The sequence below is a fragment of the Amphiprion ocellaris genome, chromosome 18 (genome assembly GCF_022539595.1).
Source record: "Amphiprion ocellaris isolate individual 3 ecotype Okinawa chromosome 18, ASM2253959v1, whole genome shotgun sequence".
Taxonomy (NCBI): Eukaryota; Metazoa; Chordata; class Actinopteri; family Pomacentridae; genus Amphiprion; species Amphiprion ocellaris.
In genome coordinates this window covers 3,172,647-3,193,711 of record NC_072783.1, presented here as the reverse complement: position 1 = coordinate 3,193,711, position 21,065 = coordinate 3,172,647, and the positions used below count along the sequence as shown (strand labels likewise).

At 36.6% G+C, this 21,065-nt stretch overlaps 1 protein-coding gene and 5 non-coding genes across 6 annotated transcripts in view; all 6 read right to left on the bottom strand.

Moving 5' to 3' along the window:
* LOC111572927 (PH and SEC7 domain-containing protein 1-like) overlaps positions 1-15,799 on the bottom strand; it is a 131,211-nt gene extending 115,412 nt beyond the window's left edge. The window contains exon 1 of the mRNA XM_055004477.1: positions 15,486-15,799. The gene's annotated coding sequence lies outside the window, so the exon portion shown is untranslated. The remainder of the gene's footprint in view (positions 1-15,485) is intronic.
* On the bottom strand, positions 238-310 carry trnaf-gaa (transfer RNA phenylalanine (anticodon GAA)). Its single transcript has one exon. It is a non-coding gene; the product is annotated as a tRNA-Phe (tRNA).
* Positions 751-823, bottom strand: trnaf-gaa (transfer RNA phenylalanine (anticodon GAA)). The gene has a single exon. It is a non-coding gene; the product is annotated as a tRNA-Phe (tRNA).
* trnaf-gaa (transfer RNA phenylalanine (anticodon GAA)) lies at positions 1,144-1,216 on the bottom strand. The gene has a single exon. It is a non-coding gene; the product is annotated as a tRNA-Phe (tRNA).
* Positions 1,387-1,459, bottom strand: trnaf-gaa (transfer RNA phenylalanine (anticodon GAA)). Its single transcript has one exon. It is a non-coding gene; the product is annotated as a tRNA-Phe (tRNA).
* trnaf-gaa (transfer RNA phenylalanine (anticodon GAA)) lies at positions 1,957-2,029 on the bottom strand. The gene has a single exon. It is a non-coding gene; the product is annotated as a tRNA-Phe (tRNA).
* Positions 15,800-21,065: the final 5,266 nt, after the last annotated feature.

Sequence of the window (21,065 nt, the reverse complement as noted above, 5' to 3'; positions counted from 1 at the left end):
CCCATGAATTTCCAAGTGAAAATACCTTTACTACCTTTACAGCATAAAGAAACATGTTTACAAGCTGGTTTCTGGCTGAATGACCAAAAAACACAGTGGATCGCAAAGTGCAACCAGATACTGTAGGCCTTGTATGCTATACACCAGTAGTATTTTTTGAAGATGCTTCTTGACTTAGTAGTAACATAGTAATCAATTGAATCATGGTTGCTGTACAAACGTAATGTTGGTTCCTGTTGCCAAAACCCGGGATCGAACCAGGGACCTTTAGCTCTTCAGTCTAACACTCGCCCAACTGAGCTATTTCCGCTACAAACTCAAGTTCCACCAGCCTCCAACATCTGGACACTAAAAAAAATTAAGCAAACAATGTGGAAAAAATGCAGTTCCTCGAATAGCCACTAAAGGCTGGCTCCAAAAGCAAGTCAATCCCCATAAATCCCCATTTGAAAATACCCAACTTTACAGCAAAAACCAACACATTTAAAAGCTTGTTTCTGGCTGCATTTCCAGCTAACTTGTTTCCTCCTGAGTTTTCCAGCTGCTTCGCTACTTACAGGATGTTTCTGATTCAAAATGTGATTGTGATTCATACAACTTCTTGGCATACTAAAACTTGTGCTGGGATGCTATACAGTAGTATAGCACTGGAACAGGCCAAACAATTCATAGACGTAGTATGAAGAACCACCTTGACTGTGTCATATCAATCAATTGCACTTGCTGTTCAAACATAAAGGCGACTATCTTTGCCGAAACCCGGGATTGAACCAGGGACCTTTAGATCTTCAGTCTAACGCTCTCCCAACTGAGCTATTTCGGCTCCAAGAACTCAAACAACCTGCAATACCTCCAATGTCCACTTGACCAACATCTGGCGAGCGAAATAAAGTATAGACAAAGGTGTCAAAAAAAAGTTCCTCAAATGGCCACTAGATGTTGACCCCAAAAAAGCCACAAAAAAAAATGCTGGATTTCAGAAGTAGTAGGACAACTTGGTACATGAAGCTTTTTTCTTAAAAGCTTTATACTAGTAGTATGGTAACTTCAGTGTTGGAACAGGCAGCACCTTTTCTGAAAACACTCCACAGTAATTGATTGAATCATGGTTACTGTACTAACAAAGATAAGGACAGTTCCCTTTGCCAAAACCTGGAGTTGAACCAGGGCCATTTAGATCTTCATTCTAACACTCTCCCAACTGGGCTATTTTGGCAATAAAGTCGTGTTCCACTAGCCACCAACATCTGGGGGTTAAAAAAAGGAAGCAAACAGAAGGGTGCCGAAATTTGCAGTTCCTCAAATGGCCACTAAAGGCTGGCCCCAAAAGCAAGTCAATGCCCGTGACTGCCCAGGTTGCTGTATAAACATAAAGCCGACTGTTTATGCCAAAACCCGGGATCGAACCAGGGACCTTTAGATCTTCAGTCTAACGCTGTCCCAACTGAGCTATTTCGGCCCTGGAAGTGGCTACCCACCAACATCTGCAGACAGAACAGTAAAAGAAACACAAATGTGCCAGAAACTGCAGTTACTCAAATGGCCACTAGAGGCTGGCCCCAAAAGCAAGTCAATCCCAATGAATTCCCATGTAAAAATACTCAACTTTACAGCAGAAACCAACACATTTAGAAGCTTGTTTCTGGCTGCATTTCCAGCTAACTTGTTGACATGATTTCCCCCTGAGTTTTCCAGCTGCTTTGCTACTTACAAGATGTTTTGTGCAAAATCTGATTCTAATTTGTTTCTTGCCAGAGTTTCGTTCATGCACACCAATTATGCATTTTGCAGAAATGGGCAGCGGAAGATTTACCACTCAAAACCAATCTGTGAAAAAAATGGGTGCTTGATTTTAGACACAGCAAATAAAAACAGGCTTCTTGTTTCTGAAAAGTGGTAGATCCTAAGTACATACTGTGAGTTGGCTTGCTGTACAAGGATAAAACTGATTCCTTCTGCCAAAACCCGGGATCAAACCAGGGACCTTTAGATCTTCAGTCTAACACTCTCCCAACTGAGCTACTTCAGCCCTGAGAGCACACACATAAACCTGCAAAACCTCTAATATCCACTTGGGGCTGGCCTCAAAAGCATATCAATATCCCATACATCTCTAATGTAAAACAGCAAATTTTACAGTAAAAATAAACGTGTTTACAGCCTGGTTTCTGGCCACATTTACAGCTACCTTGTCTTGAGGTTTTTGCATATTTACATGACGGTAATTCATTCTTATACAATGTTTCTGCTATTAATATATATATTTATATGCTATATTTAGCAAAAAAAAGCTTTCACAGATATTTATCATTATTTGAAAGAAAATTTCTGTAAACAGGTGAAAAATTATAAATGACTTTCAAACTGTTATTTTACTGATTTGTCCTGTTTAGTACGATTACAGATAATGCCTAGTAAAATCACGTCACTGTACGTTTAAGAAGCTGTTGATTATTCAATCATCAAAATAGTTGGTTGTTAATTTAATAGCAGAGAATCTTGAAAAGTTCTTTTGATTAATTAAGTAACAAATAAATGCATTTCATTTTTTTTGTGTGTTGGAGTTAGTTTTGACACCAAGATTATCACAGAAAAAGAACCCATTTGGTTGATGGTTATTGGTAAGTCTCATTAATTTTACTTTTATGGACAGTTCAGTTCAGTGTACCAGAAAAAACACAAACTGCCTTTAGCTCTCTGTGGTGTCTTTGAATCAATATTTGTGCTAAAATGTAGTAAAATTCCTACATTTCCCTTCATGCAACTCAACACTACACCTGCGTAACAACCATTAATGTGACGTTATGCAGTCCAGACAGTTAAAAGTGATTCAGAAACATTACCAGGTTCAACCTAATAAGATTTCTGGAAAAGGTTGCTGATTCAGACACGATGCCATCAGATTAACAGCGAGGTGTGCACGTCTGAAAGGGGCTTATATGATCATCCTCTTTAAATAAATGTTTCCTGAATTAATTATCATCATGTAATCATGAATCCGCTGCAGTGCGACTGTATTAAAAGTGAAGGTCAAGGAGACGGAGAGGATGAACAAACATGCAGACAGATGGACTTCATCGGAGGTAGAAGGTCGAACTGACATAAACGGCCTCGGTGTCGCATGCACAGACTGTTATTAACATATCTGTGATTACAGGAAACACACAAACACTGGATGATAGGGTGTAGTTTTCCTCTGCATCGTTGTTACACGGCGTATTACTCCTCAGCTAAAAGTAGTCCCCAAAAACTGTGCCGTTTCCCCTGCTGATTTATTTTAAACTGCAGAGTTGCAAAAGGACTTAAAGAACGTTTATTAATTAAAAGACATTGTTTTAATTCAGAGGAGTCAAACTCATTCTAGTTCAGGGGCCACTTTCAGCCCAATTTGATCTCAAGTGACCAATAAAATAACAGCATAATAACCTATAAATAACCATAACTTTTCCGTTTTTTAGTGCAAAAATGTTTTTACAAAAGATCACAAAGAACCTGAAATTTCTTAAGAAAAATAAATTTAATTTCAACAATATTATGCCTCAGTTTATCATTTACACATTATAACTTAAAGATCACAGAGTGTGTACAAAAGAACACAACCTTTAGTCACAGCTATCTGGAACTGAACGATATAGTATTTTACTTTGTGATCAAAATGAGAAAAGTCAGACAAAAAAAAGACAAAAAAACAAGACAACATATTAGAAAAATGAGATACAAAATGACAAAAACGAGACAAAATGACAAAAGTGAGAAACAAAACGTAAAAAAATAGACTAGCAACACAAGTGAGACAAAAATAACACAAAAAAACAAAAACAACGCACAAAACAACTAATAAAGCAAAACACAAAATGACAAAAATAAGACAAAAAACACAAGTGAGACAAAAAGGAAACACAAAAAGACAAAAATATGAAACAAATGAAAAAAGTCAGAAAAAAAATATTACAAAAATGAGACACAAAAACGACAATAGCAAGAAACAAAATGACAAAAAATGAGACCAACAACATGAAATAAAACAAAAAATTAGACAAAAAAGTTACAACAAAAAAAATGGAAACACAAAAAGGAAACAAAACGACAAAAATGAGAAACAAAACTACAAAAACGGGAGACAAGTGACAAGTCAAACAAAAAAAGACAAAAAACAACAAAAAGACAAAATATTACAAAAATGAGACACAAAATGACAAAAAAAATTAGACAAATGACATGAAACAAAGAAAAAGAAAAAAATTTTGGCAAAAAAGTTACAAAATGACAAAACAGTGGACAAATGACAAAAATGAGACAAATTATTACACAAAACAACACAAACGGAACCAAAAATGACAAAAGAAAAAGTAGATAAAAAACACAGAACGACAAAAACATAAGACAAACAATCAGTGAGACAAAAAAAGACCAAAAACAAGACGAAATACTACAAAAACACGAAACTAAATGTCAAAAAATGAGAAACTACAAAAGTCAGACAAACAAAATTTACAAAAATGAGACACAAAACAACTTGGCATGGTCTAGAAATTATTTCAAATTTACCGTTTACTTATTTACAATCTGTAGTTAATTTCTTCTCTGTAATTTTTATAGTTTGAGACCTGGATTGGACCCTCTAGAGGACCGCTTTTGGCCCGTGGGCCACATGTTTGACACCCCTGAATTAATTAGTTTGACTGACAGTCTATTAAGTCAATAAATCTGTAAGTTGGCCTGAAATATTTCCCTGCATTTTACATTTTCCACACGGTGTAATTTAAATTTCTTAAAACTACAATTGAATAATCTTTTACTTGTTTATTTGATAAAAATGCTCTAAAAATAGTGAAAATGTCCTTGAGATCAGTGTGATATCTCATCTTTATTGCCAAAAATACATCAATAAGCAAACTCAGTGGAATCAACGATCAGTAAGAGGTGACAAAAAAGAGATGATGTGTCAGTCAGATGTGGAACAAAGCAGCTAGAGGAGGAATTTCAGCTCCCAAAATGTTCCTGGACTGAAAGAGGAGATGCATCGATAGAGTCAACACGAAAACAGAAAGATTTGATGCAAATACACACCAGACGAGCCACTTCAAACTACGATTTTTTACATCAACAATATCTGATTCAGGCACAAACACACAGTCTGCGTTTGAACGCTGTGTGTCTGACCTGCTTTTCTGTCAGTAAAGTCTGTGTACTGTCACTGCAACTGACCAATAAACTCTCAGATTTACACCCGGAGATAAACTGTCCTTCTCAAAATTACTTTCTCCTCCCAAACAGCCTTCAGTGACTCAAACCTCGTAAACATGACGGTCCTTCAAATCAAAGTCCTGCTGAGTTGAAACTTTCTAAATGGTCCAAGGACTCACACAGTCTTTCCAGCCTTTAATTAACGCCTACCTCTTCCCCAAATATATGTTTTCTATCATATTAGGCCCTTCTTAAGATGCTGACGTTTGTCCAAGAATTTTCCTGATGAGTTTGTGATTGATATCGATACAGACACAAATGAGGAAAAAACTGAACCAAAATGGTATCAAATGAGTAGAAAATTTGACAAAACTGCTACAAATCAGAAGAAAATTGGACCAAAATGGCATCAAATGAGGAGAAAACTGGACAAAACTGCAACAAATTTGGAGAAAAACTGACAAAACTGCCACAGATGAGGAGAAAAAACGAACAAAATGACCACAAATGTGGAGAATGCCAGACAAAACATCTAAAAAAAAGAAAAAAACTGATCAAAAAGCCAGAAAACCAAATAAAAACAGCCACAAACTAGGAGAAAAACATACAAAACAGTCGCAAATGTGGAGAAACTAGACAAAAATGGCCACAAATGAGGGAAAAGGCAGTCAAACCAGAGAAAGTCAGACAAAACTGAATCAAAGAAGAATAAAAGTGGACAAACAGAAGCAACAGAGGAGTGGAAAACCAGACAAAACAGCAACAAACAATGAGAAAAATTGCCAAAAACACTCCCAATAAGGAGAAAACCGGACAGAAAACAGCCACAAACAAGGAGAAAACTGGACAAAACCAAACAAAACGTAAACAAATGAGAAGAAAACTGGACAAAAACTGCCACAAATGAGAAAATGGGGCATACATCAGCAAACATCAGCCATAAATGGTCAGAAACGGCCAGAAATGAGGAGACAACTGGACAAAAATGGCCACAAACACACAAAAAAAAGTCACAAATGAAGGGAAACCCGGTCATGACAGCGTCAAACAAGGAGAAAATGAGACCAAAATGGCCACAAATGAGGGGTAAACTCGACATAAACTGTCACAAATTAAGGGAAAAGTGGAGAAAGCAGCCACAGATGAGGAGGAAACTGGACAAAATTGCCAAAAACAAGGAGAAAACTAAACAAAACACAGAAAAAAAATGATGAAACCACCACAAACAAGGAAAAAAACTAGACAAAAACTGCATCAAATTAAGATAAAACCTCACAAAAAAAGCTACAAATGAAGAGAAATCCGAACATAACAGTGTCAAATGAGGAGAAAACTGGACAAAAACGATCTTAAACAATTAGAAAGAAAGGAGAAAAATGGGCACAAATTATCAAACAGTGGCAAACGAGGAGAACTGTTTCAAAACGGCCAGAAACTAGGGGTAAATTGGATAAAAATCACCACATATGGACAAAAACAGTCACAAAAGAGGAGAAAAGTGAACAAAACAGCCATAGATGAAGACAAAACTGGATATGAACATGCAGAAATTAGGAGAAAACCAGACAAAACGGCCACAAATTAGGAAACTGCCACATACAAGGAAAAAAAATGGACAAAAAACAGTATCAAGTTAGGATAAAATCTCACAGAAACAGCCAGAAACATGGAAAAAACTGGACAAAACGACCACAAACGAGGAGAAAGTTGTACAAAACAGTCATAGATGAGGAGAAAACTGGACAAAATGGCCAAAAACAAGGAGAAAACCAAACAAAATAGCATCAAACGAGGGAAAAACTGGACAATAGCAGTCACAAATGAGGAGAAAATCAGACAAGAACAGCTTCAAATGAGGAAATGGCCACAAACAAGGAGTAAACTGGACAAAAATAGCGTCAAATTAGGGTAAAACTTGATGAAAACAGCCACAAAAGAGGAGAAAAGTAGACAAAACAGCCATAGATGAGGACAAAACTGGACATGAATACGGACAAATTAGGAGAAAACCAGACAAAACGGCTACAGTTGAGGGGAAAAGAAATTAAAACAGTCAAACAAGAGAAAACCAGACAAAACTGCATTAAACAAGGACAAAAAAACAGCCACAAATGAGGAGAAAACAAAACAAAAACTGCCTCAAATGAGGAAACAGCCACATACAAGGAGAAAACTGAACAAAAATAGCTTCAAATTATTGTAAAACTTGACGAACAGCCACAAACTGACAAAAACAGCCAGAAACAATGATAAAACTGGACAAAAAGACCACAAACGAGGAGAAAACCAAAAAAGATAGTGTCAAACCAGGGAAAAATCGAACAATAGCAGTCACAAATAAAGAGAAAATCTGACAAAAACAGCCTCAAATGAGGAAATGGCCACAAAGAAGGAGAAAACTGGACAAAAATAACATCAAATCAGGGTAAAACCTGACAAAAACAGCCACAAAATGACAAAAACAACCAGAAACAAGGATCAAATTGGACAAAATGACCACAAACTAGAATAAAACCGGACAAAACATCCACATATAAATAGATCTGATTTGGTATTTTGACCTCCAGTCAGCCCTTGCAGCAGCAGCAGCTCATTTATCTCCATAAAACCTCGACTGAGTGAAACGTCAGCGCCGTCAACTCAGTTTCCTCGGACGTCGAGCATCACATCTGGCTCCGAGCAACAACATCAGCTAATCCTCTAAGAAGACGGATCCGACAAACTCGCAGCCAAAGCAGCTTACATTTACTCACATTAACACCTCGGAGAGTTGGGAGGATGATGTACCTCTGACTGGGGACTCATCTGGCTTTTATTTCCTCCCTGAAGTCCGACTGAACAAAGTGTTTGTTAGCGCTGGAGGTGAAACAGGTGAAAGTGACAGGCGGCCATCAGCAGCAGCAGCAGCATCTCTCTACAGACTGCACCAACGTCCACCTCGCCAGCTTTCAGCTTCCAGCAGCGTCAGCAGTCCGCAGGCAGATGCAGAGGAGAGTTTCTGAAAAGCTTTCAAGCAACAGCTCCCCGTTTCTATTTCCCACAAATAAAGTTAAGGACAATCGAATCAAGGAGATTAGGTTGATTGGCTCCGCCGGTGATCTTGAGAGTCCTGCGGGGCCGAACAACGGTCTCATTGATCGACGGGGTTTAAAAATAAACTCTTCGGTGAGACAAGAGGAGGATCAACACTGGACGTCCTTCACTCTCAACTGCCTTTCAGCACTCGTGTAAGGTCAGGAATACACAGAGGCTGGCATTTAGATTAGTTTTAAAATGATTAGACCCCATTAATGGACCAGTCGCAATGTTTACTGGTTGCACACAGAAACAGCCACAAGTGAGGAGAAAACTGGACAAAAAACAGCCAGAAAGGAGGAGAAATCCCGAAGATAAACTAGGAAACTGGGCAAAAACAGCCACAAACGAGAAAAATTGACAATAACCAGACAACCAGAAAACCAGACAACAAGAAGCCACAAATGAGAAGAGAATTTGAAGAAAAATGGGCAAAAACAGCCAGAAATGAGGGGAAAACCTGAACATAAACTGGGGAAATGGGAAAAAACAGCAACAAATCAGGAATATTGACAAAAACAAGCCACAAATGAGGAGAGAACTGCAAAAAAATATAAATGTAAAAAAACTGTATCAAACTAGGATAAAATCACAAAAAACAGCAACAAATGAGGAGAAACGTGTACTTAACAGCCATAGATGAGGAGAAAATTGGACAAAATGGCCAAAAACAAGGAGAAAACCAAACAAAACATTGTTAAATGATGGAAAAATTGGACAATAGCAGTCACAAATGAAGAGAAAATCAGACAAAAACGGCCTCAAATGAGGAAATGGCCACAAAGAAGGAGAAAACCGCACAAAAATAGCCTCAAACTAGTGTAAAACCAGACGAAAACAGCCACAAACTGACAAAAAAGGACAGAATTAAGGATAAAACTGTACAAAATGACTGCAAACAAGGAGAAATGTGTATAAAACAGCCATAGATGAAGAGAAAACTGGACAAAATGGTCAAAAACGAGGAGAAAACCAAACAAAATAGTATCAAACGAGAGAAAAACTGGACAATTATAGCGTCAAATTAGTGTAAATCCTGATTCTGAAGAATCTTTTGATTTATGCAACTCAACACCTCAATGAAGCCGCTCAGAGTCTGATAAACTGTGATCTCACTTTGCTGCTGGACACTTTAGCAGGACGCTGTGGGCTAAAAAATAAAAAAATAAAAAAATCGATCACTGGCACTGAAACGTTAGCAGACAGCCAGGAATGATCCCCTGCACTCATGTTGCAGCGTTACTGAGTGACCGAACGAGAAGGCGTTTGGGCAGAAAGAAGCGCCTCTACAACAGATTTCATTAATCACACAGGATCCAGGCCACTGCAAAGCGCTCCATCTGCACAGGAGCCAACAACAACAAAAAAAAACCTCGCAGATTGGAGCAGCAGACGACCAGCCATTACAGGGGGAACACAGCAGGATTGCAAAATGCTAATTCTCACCATCATCCAAACGCTAAAAGGCCTCTTTGACCGCCTCAGACCACACCTCCAGCTACTCTAGAGGTGATATCTGCTCTCCTCCAGACAAGAAAGCTGAGAGAACACGATGAGAAAAGAGCCGAGGCAGCGAGCGAGAGGGAGCAAAGAGTGGGAGAGTGTAGGAAGAAATAAAAACAGACGTGGGAAGCAGAAAAAAAGCAGAAATTCAGAAGCGCTCTGGACACTGTGAGGCTGTTTCCTCAGCACCATTAACGACATGAGGATAAAAAGAGGCCCGGCTCTCCAATAAGAGCTGATGGAACCCAGACGTTGTTAGAGCTAACAATATAAGCTTTTATCATGGAGGCTGCTCAGGTTCTATATTTCCACTTACTGTCGACAAACACTAGAGCTCCACTGGTAAAAACCCAGCAGTAAACACACACTGATTTAACATTTAATAGCCCAGTCTGACTATGAGGAATTTAAAAACAGATTTCCTTTGGACTAATTATACCGTGAAAAGTCTGAATTTTTACACAAAATATCAACAACCATATATTCCGACCAGAAAAACAACAGCTAGAAATATCAGTAATTCAGTTTGGAGTCAATAATCTCTGCAGAAATCTCAAATATCATCAGATTAGATTGTTAGAAATTGTCTCAAAATAAAAAAATGTCATCAACAAAGAACTTGTGGAGCACGTTAAGAGTTTTATTCATTAGACACTCGGTAGAAATTTACTTTGGCCTCGACTTGTCTTATGCAATTATGGTTGAGATGCCATATACTAAAAAATAAACAGATTTTTAAAAAACAACTTTCTATTTTTTTTTTTTACAGATTTTCTGTATTTGTGAAATTACAGACAATAGCTAGTGAATTCACAGAAAAAAGTATTAATTTTTACATGATGAATGTTTAAAAAATGCATTTAAATCATATATATTTAAATCAATATATATATAATCATTACCAGTTTTCAATGCTCCATATACATATTTTAATTATCATTATTATTAGTAGTAGTAGTAGTATTATTTAAGAACGGCAAATATTCTTAAAAATATATATATACTTAAATATATATATATATATATATATATATATATATATATATGTATATATATATATATATATATATAGTTTTTGTTTTTTAAGAATATTTGCTGTTATTTATGGCAAAAATGTACATGGAGGATTGAAGAATGGTACTTTTTTTAACTTATTTTACAGGTTTTCTTAAATTACAAGAAAATGTCGAGAAAAAAACTCAGTAAAAAAGGATTTATTATTTACATCTTGACTGTATTATATATTTATTTATTTATTTACTTATTACAGATATTACCAGTTATTTCTGCCATTTTTACAATTTTTGAAAATTTTAGTACTCCACCTTTTTATGTAGTTTTTCTGGCACCTCTGACACATATTCAAGGTTTTTTAACAGACTTATTCTTATTTATTTTACAGTTTATAAATGGTGAAAATGTAAACAAAGCCGTGTATCACGATATCAATCAGTTTACATATTTGTACAACTACAGTAACGACAAACTGTCATTAGCTCACACTGAAACACAACTCAGTAGGAAAATACCGGCGAAAATGTAAACAAAGACCTTACATGTTCAAGTATCCACTTTTTATCACTGACGATCATTGAGACAGTCATGCAATTTAGTCCAAGCAACCGGCTGATGTTCGTCTGTGTTTCGTCCTGTTCCGAGCGTTTTATTACATCCAGTTTCACTTCCATGGAGACGGCTTTCTTTTTCTTCAAAGCATCAGAAGAGTCTGACTTACGCTTGGGAACCATAATGAACTTAGCAACAAAGCTGTCTTATAGCGCCGTGTGACTACTGTACATACAGTATTTGTCCACTCCGCTCAACAACTAGTTCCACTGAATCAGTTCCAACGTTACGATGAAAGGGTGTACGTTAAACCGAGGACTGGTCTGCAATCAGTTCCGACGTAACAGCGAAACTTCATAAGTCGAGGACTTCGTAAACCGAGGACCTCCTGTAGCAGCCTGTGTTTTTGAAAGCCACTCTATAAATGCTAGCCAGCAACATGAAAACATCAAAACCCAAGAAATACGACACGAATAATGTCTTCATTGGCTCTCCACACATTGCTGCTTCGATTTCATACTGAAGCTTTGGTATCTTTGGATTGGGGAGTCTAGCTTGGGTTTTTGTTAACGACCGTCAGAAAGTTTTACTTGGTTTTGTTGTTCAGGACATTTTCAGTCCTTGATGTTAGTGGTTCCTGGTTGTAGAGCAGAAAAGTGTTGGTGTCACTCTGGAACCAGTTTTCCTGATGGAGCAATAGTTCTTCAATTGTTGAAATGCAAAGAACTGGTTCAGAATAAAACACCTTGTCCGGACCGGACCTCGAACCGCCTTAGTGGAAAAGCAAGCCAGCCTCCACAAAAATACTGGCCTGCATTCTGAGTGTAGTTTTGAAGGAGTTAGCAAAACATATATAGTATAAAGTCATTGGCGAGCAGTGGCAGAATCCAACAAATTACGCTTTCCATCCTACATTATACTTCCACTTTACTACACTTCATACGGAAATATTGCTTTTTTTCACAGCACTACATTTATTTGACAGCTCTAGTTACTTTACAGATCCTGGTTATCAATACAAAACCAAATAAACTGGTGTATAGACAAACATTTACCAGCTGCAACATTAATACTGCTCAGACAATGATGATGCCACCTCCATGCCCATTCTACTTTTACTTTTGGTACTTTTTTTCTTATGTTCTCAGTATGACTTCTAAATTTTCTTAATTACAAATGCTGAATTCTTCTTCTGTCACTGTTTGGGCAAATGCAACCAAATAATGGAACTAAATGGTCAGAAAATATGAAAATAATGACGCTGTAATGACTCGGAGAAGCAAATCTGCAACAGTGAGAAAATAGTCCAACAAATGCATCAGTTACTTCGGTTTGAGTAATCGTTGCAAAAAACTACAGCGCCTAGCTGTTTTAGGACACTACTGAATATATGTATGCAAGTCTGGAACAGTCTGGAAGTACTGAGAGCTGCTGGTTCTCGTCATTTCATTTGATTAGAATTAAAAAGATCTTTGTCAGAGTTTGGTCCCTGAAAAGGATCCTAATTGTAGCACAAGCTCAGAATTGCAGTGACATGAAGTTGTACATCTGCAGTCTAACAAACACCTCCAGTTTCCTCAGAGATGTGTCGACCAGCAGCCCAATAAACATGATAGAGTAGCTGTGAGTTTTCTGTGTGTTTTACTTCACTGCATGTCCTGGAAAAGGTGAAAAGAATGGAGTCTTTTTTTTACCCCCACCGTCGTCACACCGAAGCCCAGAGTCTAGACTGAGTCCCACATGGGGGATTCATAAACGGCAACAAATGAAGACAAAATGTTTCCAGCTGCAGCGGCGAACAGATCTGCTCTCAGGTTGGTATGAAGGGACGTCTGACGGGGTCCTGAACCGGTCATGCAGCTTCGTCCTCTCCGAGCTGCAGAGAGGACACTTTTCCTGCAGAGCGATTCATCATCGGGAGCTACATTAGCATTCAGCCCAATCTGATGCTGTCAAGATTCTCCAGGATATTTATAGATTTCACGCAGCCGCAATTGAGGATTTTTGGTTCATCTACTGATTGATTCATTGATTAATCTTGTGGTTTGGAAAAAAACGTTTTGTCCAAAAAAATTCTCAAGATATTCAGCTTAATGTCGCAGAAGAGACGAGCTGGGACGGGATTCGTGTAAAAAACAACTGCAGCCTAAGTTTTCGTTGATCAGCTAATTGGCTAATCAGCTAATTATTTTGTGGAATAATCTTTCATAAAATCTGAAAATATTCATATTACTATCTTAGAAAAGTAACACAAACATGAACCAACTGAATTTTGCTTAAAAATACTGCAAAATAGTTTTTTTTGATTAGGTAAATGGTTAATTAACTCATTATTTTTGCTCATTAATCTGCTGTTTGGGAAATACCAGGAAGAAGCTTTTTCAGATGCCTTATTTTGTCAAAAAAAATTAAATATTCACCCTAATATTAAAAAAAGCATAAGACAAGCTGAAACCAGTAGAGTTTTGCTTTAAAAAATTTTGCAAATCAATGCTCTGTTGATCAAACTACTGGTCAATTAACCTGTTATAGTGTTGGTTAAACACATATTTAAATGCCTTATTTTGTCAAATAACACTAAAAATATTAATTTTACGCCATAGATAAGCTGAAACCAGTAGATTTTGGCCTAAAAATATTGCAAATGAGCTTTTTGTTGATCAGCTAACTAGTTATTCAGATATTTTTGCAAATTAATGTTTTGTTTGGAAAAATGCCAGAAAAAAATATGTATTTTCAGGTGCCTTATTTTGTCAAAAAACACTAAAAATATCCATCTTTATGTAATAGATGAACTGAAACCAGTAGGTTTCTGCTTAACATTTTATTGCAAATGTGGTTTTTGTTGATCAACTAAATGGTTAATGGACTAATTACTTTGCTAATTATTGTTTTGTTTGGAAAATGCCAGAAATAAACTCTTCAAATGCCTTATTTTGTCAAAAAAAATTAAAATATTCACTATAATATTAAAAAATAAGAAGATAAGCTGAAACCAGTAGATTTTTGCTTTTAAAAAAATGTGCAAATCATTGATCTGTTAATCAGACAACTGGTCAATTAACCTGTTATGTTGTTGGTTAATCTTTTCCTTGAGAAATATCAAGAAAAAATAAAATTTTAAATGCTGTATTTAGTCAAAATCAGTAAAAAATATGAATTTTAATACTATAGATAGGTGGAATCTAGTAGATTGTGGCCTAAAAACATTGCAAATCAGCTTTTTGTTGATCAGTTAACTGGTTATTTGAATCTTTTTGTTGATTGAGATGGCTTATTTTGTTAAAAAAAAAAAAAAAAAAACACCAAAAATGATCATCTCTATGTAATAGATAAACTGAAACCAGTAGATTTCTGTTTAACATTTTATTGCAAATGAGTTTTTGTTGATCAACTAAACGGCTAATGGACTAATTACTTTGCTAAATATTGTTTTGTTTGAAAAAGGCCAGAAATAAACTCTTCTAATGCCTTATTTTGTCATTGAAAACCAGTGTTTTTTGGTTAAACTATCCATTTTAGTTGATCAACTAATTGGTTTATTGACTAATTATTGCAACAGCAAAGTCTCTGAATGGATAGGGAAGCTTTAAATGATGATTAAAGATTAAATTTGAATGATAATCTTCATTTCCTGCTTTTCATTCCTAATAAATTCTCATCATTTATACAAGAATCAAGGTAAGAAGGGCAATAAATGTGAATTATTTGTCATTAAGAGGGAACGTGCACGTCCTGTAACAGCTCATGCACTAATCACCACCATGCTGCATTCACCTGTACGTCTCCAGGTGCAGACTAACTTATCTACAATCCTCTCACGTACACACTCACCTCGGATAAAAACACTCCAGAGCCAACTTTTCCTGCCAAGGACACAAACTTGCTAGTGGCGCTGTGCGGGGCTGAGACGTGCACGCACAGCTGCGTCAATGACACCGGTAACCGTGACCTTTCTCCGGTGGTTCTGCAACCTACAGGTCCGGCTCGGTGTGTCGGTGATGCAGCAGCAGCTACACTCACTGTAAGTTATGCACCTGACTGCGTGCATCCAAGGCAGCAACACAACAACACAATGAGGGAAAAACACGCAAAGAGCGGGGGCTGAAAAGGCGCAACACGGCGGTGAAGCGTGCACCGGAGCGGCTACTCACCAGGAGACGCGCTGCCGGTGTTGGCTGTGCGGCTGCAGCGGTGCCGGAGATGCTGAGCTGTTGTTGCGTCGCCGTCTGCTGCAGGCGGCGCGCTGCCGGTGCCACTGCGGTCCACATCTATCGCGTCCTCCCCGCCGCTCTGCCGTGCGTGACCGTGCGCGTCGTGTGAGGAGATGGGAGGGACGACGTGTCAGGTGGAAACAGACGTGATGCCGTGAAAGAAGCAGCTCCTCGTCGGGATTTTACTGTCAGACATCTCAACTCTTCACCATGCGTGTGTCTGCTTCCTCTCCTCCCTCCCCACCGGGCTGGGCATGCCCAGTCCCTGCATCCTCCAGCGCAGTTTAGCTCTGGAAGGCAGTGCTGGAACACTCGCATCCTTTATTTCAGCAGGGTAAAAATCTGTTAAAAACATGCATTCAGAGACATCTTCCACTCAGAAATGTGTTTTAACAAATCCTACCTCAGGATTTGACCTTCACTTTGTAAGACGTTTCCTCAGAGTTTTCCTCCTTAACCCCTAGTGTCGTCCTGCGGGTCAAATTGACCCGTTTTAAAGTTTGAAAATGTGGAAAAAATATATTTTCACAGTGAAACTTCTGATGTCCACATTTTCAACATTTTTGGGAAATCTTTGAACATTTTTTGGTGGAAAAAATAAATGTTAAAAATGTTTCTTGAGAACATTCACAACATGTTGAGTCATTGTTAATTTCACAACATTGTTATAAACTCACCTGTCGGCTCCGCCCACACCTGTAATGTCTCCTGGCTGGAGCTAACTCCTGTAATGTAGCCCGGCTGGAGCTAACTCCAGTAATGTCGCCTGGCTGTAGCTAACTCCTGTAATGTCGCCTGGCTGTAGCTAACTCCTGTAATGTCGCCTGGCTGTAGCTAACTCCTGTAATGTAGCCTGGCTGTAGCTAACTCCTGTAATGTTTGCTGGCTGTAGCTAACTCCTGTAATGTAGCCCGGCTGGAGCTAACTCCTGTAATGTAGCCTGGCTGTAGCTAACTCCTGTAATGTTTGCTGGCTGTAGCTAACTCCTGTAATGTAGCCCGGCTGGAGCTAACTCCTGTAATGTAGCCTGGCTGTAGCTAACTCCTGTAATGTCGCCTGGCTGTAGCTAACTCCTGTAATGTCGCCTGGCTGTAGCTAACTCCTGTAATGTAGCCTGGCTGTAGCTAACTCCTGTAATGTTTGCTGGCTGTAGCTAACTCCTGTAATGTAGCCCGGCTGGAGCTAACTCCTGTAATGTAGCCTGGCTGTAGCTAACTCCTGTAATGTTTGCTGGCTGTAGCTAACTCCTGTAATGTAGCCCGGCTGGAGCTAACTCCTGTAATGTAGCCTGGCTGTAGCTAACTCCTGTAATGTCGCCTGGCTGTAGCTAACTCCTGTAATGTCGCCTGGCTGTAGCTAACTCCTGTAATGTAGCCTGGCTGTAGCTAACTCCTGTAATGTTTGCTGGCTGTAGCTAACTCCTGTAATGTCTCCTGGCTGCAGCTAACTCCTGTAATGTCTCCTGGCTGGAGCTAACTCCTGTAATGTAGCCTGGCTGTAGCTAACTCCTGTACTTACTGAGGATTAAATGGAGAAAGAGCTCTATGTATTGGACAAACGGCACTAGGACATCATTCTGCGCGACTCTGACACTCAACAGCATTTACTGTTTTATGAGAAATTAAGAATATATCGACTCCGGCCGATGACGATTATTTTGAAAAGGGCTATAATCTACCGATTTAATCAGCCAGCCGATCAAGTTAAAGGAAATAAAGCGACAAGAGACACATAAGGACAGGAAATGTCAAAATAAAACAGGAAATAAACTGAACAAAGCCCAAGACTCGTTTTAGGCACTGTATTCCCACCCCTTAATGAAATGCATCGTCAAAAAAATGTAAAAATTACATTTAATTCAATAAATTAAAATTATTTTTTTCATGAATTGTATAATTTTTTTTATGAATTTAATAAGTTTTTATTACGTTCTATTAAAATAAAATTTAATAAATGTAACAAAAAATATTGGTAATTGTTTAATATTGAGTGTAAAAATGGATTTATGGTTCAGACAATACTGGTCTTAAAAGAAACCGATTTTAACTGATCTTTATTGGAGCAAACATAATTTTCCTTAAATATGTTATCAGATATATTTGATCGAAATATACATGTAAGCATAAAAAAATAATTAAAAATGCTTAGCAACAATAGAAGAATAACATCATGAAACACAACAAAAATGTTGATAATGATAAATATGATAATAATACAATAATAATGACAATAATAAAATGTAAAAAAACATACAGTTTCCATACGTCTTTTTGAGTTATGATAACTTTTACTGAAATTATCTTTAACGAACAAACTACATTTACAATCAAAGGCATTTTAATTACAGCCTTTTAATTCATTGGTAAAATAAACACAAGTTTTAAAGTTGGTTGCTCATAAAATCAGGTTGTTCCAACAAGTTTTTCCATTTTACCTGAAATTCAGTTTCAAGTGTTGTGCCTAATTACTGTCATTTCAGAAAAAAAGTTGCCTCGATTATATTTTTTAATGAGTTTTTATCTTTTTCATGTTTTGTTCATGTAGAATCTTTAAAGAGGTTAAATCATTTAACTAGATAATTGTTAGGTAATTATCTTGTTTCCTTAAAACTGTGGTTGTGTATTTGAACACATATTGCCTCAGGAAAGTGCAATCTTAACTATCTGAACTTGTCCAGACATGTTCTGTTGGGAGGAGCTTTAAAACCTGAACTCAAGCTTTATTTAAAATAACATTATCAAGACAGTTTTGTTTATTGCATGCGACTTAAGTTTAGTTTTACATGAACTAATACAGGAATTAGAGTTTCAACTACATACAGTATTAACTTGGTGTAATTTCCAATTATTGGACATAGTTTAATCAATCTGAGACAGTATTTCATCATTTTGGATGAGTTTAAACTAATTTAGGACAGTTTCTGAATACGTTTTGACAAGTTTTAAAGTAATTTTGGATGAACTTAATTATATTTAGGACAAATAAGAAGTCATTTGGGAGAATGTTTGAATAATTGTTAGACGAATTTTAAGTGATTCTGGACAATATCTGAGTCATTTTTGTCAACTTTCTGTAATGTAACATGTTTTTTTCATCATTCTGAGCAAATTTTTGGTAAATGTAAACAATGTGAAAATTATTTTGGACAAATTTTAAATAACTGTTGACCGGTTTCTGTCATTTTGGACATATTTTGAGTAATTTTGGACAAATTAGGATAATTTATAACATGTTTATGTTGTATTTTGGCAATATTGGAGTCATTTTCAAAAAGTTTCTGTCATTTAGGACAAATTTTGAGTCAATGTAGAGACTTTTAAAAGTATTTTAGACAAATTTCTATCACATTCCACATATTTTGAGTGATCTGGGGCAAATTATGGGTCATTTTCAAGACATTTCTGTCATTTATATTTTTTAGCTTATTTTGCACTAATTTTAAATAATTGGACATATTTTGAGTGATTCTGGACAGAATGTGGGGTCATTTAGGACATGTTTAGGACATTTTAAACAATATTTGAGTAGTTTTCAAACCTTTTCTGTCATTTAGGACAAAATTTTTGGGCCAGTCTGAACAACTTTCTAGTAAATTTACACAATTTTAAAAAAATTCAAAAATTGAAGACAGGTTTGAAGACTTGTTTGCAAAGTTTCTGTCATTTAGGGCAAATTTTGAGTCAACGTAGAGACTTTTAAACTTTTTTAGGGAAAATCTGTATTTAGATTGGACACATTTCTGTCATTTCTACATATTTTGAGTCAATGTAGAGACTTTTAAAATTATTTTAGATAAATTTGTGGTCAAAATGGACAAATTTCTGTCATTTTCTACATATTTTGAGAGATTTGGAAAAAATAATGGGTCATTTTCAACACATTTCTGTCATTTATAACATTTTGAGCCCTTCAGAACAACTGTCTGTTGTTGTTCTGTTCGCTTTATGTCGAAATACAAGCTGACCAGTAAAACAAAAAGTGGTTTCAGGATATATTGTGTTTAAGATGGAATCATCAGTTCTGTGTTGTTTATTCTTCATATTTTTTTCTGTATATCATAGCAAGGAAATTATAAGTTGGGATCTAATTTTCAGAAAGTATACCATTTTAATAAAACTGAACCTACCACACTGTGAAGGCAGATATTGTACTTCTCATTCCATTATATTAATCTAACCATTTCATGTTGGATAGATAAACTTATCTGGGTGTACTTGGAGCTGAAATCAGCTGCAATGTTTGTGCTGCTTTCATATAAATGCTTCAGTAATTATTCTTGTCTTGAGGGACAGAAGAATTCATTCGAAAAACTTTTACCACCAGGTGTCACCAAATCACAGTCTGGATTCATTTTTGTGGCAACTCTTGTGATGTGAAACTGGAAAAACACACAAAAATAAAACCTAAAACTGCTCCATTTAAATACTCAATAGTGAAAATAAACAATAGAAAAACTAAATCTAAGCTTATCTGGTATCATTTTCTTCTGTATATTAATGACTCACTGCATTAAGAAGCTTTTGAAGATCAATATATGAAAGGAGTGCATTAGTAAACTGAGCTTTAAATGACTGTCTGATTTGTTTTTTGGCATTGTTTTAACATTTTTCCCCTTTGCATTCTTCAATCTTGTTTTTTGGGTGTGCAAGTTTGGAAAATATGACTTTAAAATGCTGATATTACAAGATATTTATGAGTCATATGTGTGTAAAATGGCTGAAGATTAAATTATAAAATTTAAATTGCATAAAAAGGTTCCTTTATATAACAACTGCTCCTTATACAGCTTTTATTATTATTATTATTTATTATTAACAGTTTATTTAAAATGGGACCATGTACAATATTAAACATAAATAAATGTTAAACATGCAGAAAAGTCATGCAAACAACAAAAAATATGTATAACTCCAAAATGAACACGAAATAAATGACACCCTGAGGGCTCACAATTCAGTTTATTTTAATACCAGAACTCAATTCATTTCTATGGGAACCTCAGTGATCTCTGATTTCTTTGCAAAATTCCTTCTTATGTTAAAAAATGTGAACTTCTGGAGGCTGTTCAGTTGTTTTACTATGTTTTCAGTCAAATCATTTAAGTGTATAATTACAACAGTAGCTTGTTTAGCTAGTTTAGCAGCTGCTAGCTGTGGAACATACAGAAAATTGGCTCCAAATGTGGCAGAAAAACCTCCTTATTTATTTCCCTTCATGTATTATTGGTTCAGTTTTAGTGTCACTGATGCTTCATGGACGTATTCTATAAAACTGCATCCCATCATCCATCACCAGCAGGTATTTTTCCACTGAAACGTGTTCCCTTTCACATTAACTGAAGATCATGTTCACGCTTGTCTCAACCGTCAAACCTCATTTCCAGCCTGAAGCATCAACGCCAATTTACCTCAAATGCATTTAGATGGCAGCAGCTATAATTCCTGCTCTAATCCCTTTGGATCCGTTATAAATGGAGTCAGAACAGGAGAGTGAATAATTTAAAGATATCTACCATAGGGA